This window comes from Malania oleifera, chromosome 3 (assembly GCF_029873635.1).
Source record: "Malania oleifera isolate guangnan ecotype guangnan chromosome 3, ASM2987363v1, whole genome shotgun sequence".
NCBI classification, from domain to species: Eukaryota; Viridiplantae; Streptophyta; class Magnoliopsida; order Santalales; family Ximeniaceae; genus Malania; species Malania oleifera.
In genome coordinates, this window is record NC_080419.1 from 108302444 (window position 1) to 108305880 (window position 3437).

General features: G+C 37.4%; 1 non-coding gene across 1 annotated transcript; it reads right to left on the reverse strand.

The window, feature by feature from the left end:
- Positions 1-588: 588 nt before the first annotated feature.
- LOC131152559 (small nucleolar RNA R71) lies at positions 589-695 on the reverse strand. The gene has a single exon (XR_009136051.1). It is a non-coding gene; the product is annotated as a small nucleolar RNA R71 (small nucleolar RNA).
- Positions 696-3437: the final 2742 nt, after the last annotated feature.

Consider the following 3437-nt stretch of genomic DNA (forward strand, 5'->3'; position numbering starts at 1 on the left):
GATTTTAAGTTAGAATCTTTTTTATATTTTTATTTATTTCTTTTCTTTTTATTTTATTTTATTTTATTATTATTTTCTTTGTATTTGTGGTGTGTTTTTTACGTTGGATGCGTAGTGCTAGAACACGTGCCATTATTCCTTTTGATCCGGATATTGAAAGAACGCTTAAGAGTACTAAGGAAAAAGAGGGTACTAGCCATGGAGAACTAACAAGATAATGTGCAGCCACGCGCCTTGAAGGATTATGTACGACTAGTTATGAATGACAACTATTCGAGTATTAGACGTCAGCCTATTAATGCCAACAATTTTGAGCTCAACCTGCATTAATCAATATGGGGCAGCAGGCCCAATTCAATGGATCACAACTTGATGATCCCAATATCCATCTGGCGATGTTTCTGGAGATTTGTGACACTATGAAGATCAATGGTGTTACTGAAGATACCATTAGACTAAGATTGTTTCCTTTTTCTTTGAGGGACAAAGCAAGAGGCTAGCTACAGTCTTTATAACCTGGAGTATCACGAGTTGGGAAGACATGGCTTAAAAATTCTAGCTAAATTCTTTCCACTCGCAAAAATAGCCCAACTTAGGAGTGAGATTGGTCAATTCAAACAACATGATTTTGAATCATTCTATGAAGCCTGGGAAAGGTATAAAGATTTGATTCGACACTACCCACAACATGGATTGCCGGATTGGTTGCCGATTCAGATGTTCTATAATGGGTTAAATGGGCAAACTCGGACTTTAGTTGATGCTGCATCTGGAGGAACTTTGATGTCAAAGGCACCTGAGGGTGCTACTGCTCTTTTGGAAGAAATGGCCTCAAATAACTATCAATGACCAACTAAAAGAACTATGGCTAAGAAAGTTGCTGGAATTCATGAATTGGAGTCGTTTGCTGCACTTTCAGCTCAAGTTGTTTCTCTGTCTCATTAGATTTCAACTTTGATCACCCAGAGGATACCACAAGGTGCAAAATATGTGACAGCTACAAGTAGGACAAATCTGAGCAATGGAGCGAGTCAAGAACAGGTTCAATACATCAACAATCAGAACTACAATTATCGTGGTGATCCTTTGCCACAATATTACCATCCAGGGCTTCGAAATCATGAGAATTTGTCTTATGGAAATACAAGGAATGTGCTACAACTTCCTTCATGACTTGATAGTAATCAAGGTGAGAAGAAGATGTCACTTGAGGATGCCATGATATCATTTGTTGAAGAGACAAAAGCAAGGTTTAAAAAGACTGATTCACAGTTGGACAACATCAAGACTCATTGCAACAATATGGAAGCCACTATGAAAAATCTTGTAATGCAAATTGGGCAATTGGCCACGACCATAAATACCCAACAGAGAGGAACTTTCCCAAGTAACACCGAGGTGAACCCAAAGGAACAATGCAAGGCCATCACACTCAGGAGTGGAAGAGAAATTGAGAAGTCACCAACAAAGGAAACCATGTCCACACCTACAACTGAAAAGAATGGCCGAAGCAAGAATAAAGGGAAATAAGAGGAGATTGTGGATGATACACCAGGAGAGACTGACACGTCACCAAAATTTTCATTTCCTGACAATCCTCTTATTCTCTCTACTCCACTTCCTTATCTTCAACGTTTTCAAAAGCAAAAATTAGATAAGCAATTTTCTAAGTTTTTGGATATTTTAAAGAAAATTCACATAAACACTCCTTTTGCAGATGCCTTGGAACAAATGCCAAACTATGTCAAATTCCTAAAGGACATCATTTCCAAGAAAATAAGGTTGGAGGAGTTTGAAACAGTGAAGCTTACCGAGGAGTGTAGTGCTATTCTCCAAAAGAAACTGCCTCAAAAATTAAAAGATCCAGGGAGTTTTACTTTGCCTTGCACTATTGGAAATTCATTTTTTGATAAAGTTTTATGTGATCTTGGTGCTAGCATTAATCTTATGCCACTTTCTATTTGTAGGAAATTAGGACTTGGAGAGATGAAACAAACAACCATTTCTTTGCAACTAGCAGATCGATCCATCAAGTATCCACATGGAATCATAGAAGACATATTGGTAAATGTGGATAAATTTATTTTTCCTGGTGATTTTGTGGTATTAGGTATGAAGGAAGACCAAGAAGTTCCACTAATTCTTGGCCGACCATTTTTGGCCACTGGAAGGGCTTTAATTGATGTTCAAAAGGGTGAGTTAAGATTGAGAGTGGACAAGGAAGAGGTTATGCTCAACATTTACCAAGACATGAGATTCCTAGAAGATCCAAGCACTTACTTTTGGGTAGATGTCATTCAGCAAGGTGTAGAAAAAGCCTTTCAAAAAGATGTACTAGATGATCACCTAGAACAATCCTTGCAGCAGATTACAACACAACAACGTGTGGGGAGGCTAGAACCTATGGTAGCAAAGATGGATTCTATAATCTCTAAAGAAAAGATGCAACAACCTATATCTCCAGAGTTGAAGCAATTCCCTGAGCATCTTTGCTATGCGTTCTCAGGTGATGCGTATGAAAATGCTAAAATCTACAAAGAGCAGACAAAGAAGTGGCATGACAAACAGATTCTTGGGCATGAGTTTGCTCAAGACAACAGGTTTTACTCTTCAACTCAAGATTAAAACTCCTCCTGGGTAAGTTGAGATCAAGATGGGCAGGTCCTTATACAATTGAAAAAGTTTTCCCTTTTGGAGCAATAGACTTGAAGGACAAGACAGGGAAAATATTCAAAGTTAATGGTCAGAAACTGAAGCATTACTTTGGAGAACAAATGGAGAGGAACTGTGCATTTATTCCTCTTGGAGATCCTGGTTAATGAAGATTGAAAAGTCTGGCTAGAGATGTTAAAACAAGCGCTTATGGGAGGCAACCCAAAGAGTTTTTCTTTTGTTTATTTCTTTTATCTTTATTACTTTATTTATTTATCTATGCACTTTTGAGTAATTTATATTTTTGATGCAGGTTTATTTGGCACAAGTAAAGAACTAAAAATTTAATTCTCGACTGATTCACCAAGAAGCCAGGAAAGTTTCTTTCTTTTCTTCAATCTTTCTCCTTTTTGAATAACATTGAAAAAAAAATGTGTGAATATGGATGATTAGACCATGAGTGACACTACTTATGCCTTTCATATACTTGCATATAACCTAGGAGTAGACACTTGGGTCGTTTATGTGTAGTTTCTATTTATGTGGCTAAACTAGGAATTGTAACTCATTGAAAGTTCGTTGGTAGTTCAATTGTGTTATTCTAGCTACATAAACTCTTGTATCTACATGGTATCTATTGAGGCTTAAAAAATACACGTTCACGTGACTTGTGGCACTTAGGGTTCCTTGTGAACACTAAGAGAGCGCCCGTGACGACTTTGAAACCTTGTGAGGTACTATTGAGCCATTTATCTTTCTTTTGAGTTTTTGACGTCAACTCATAG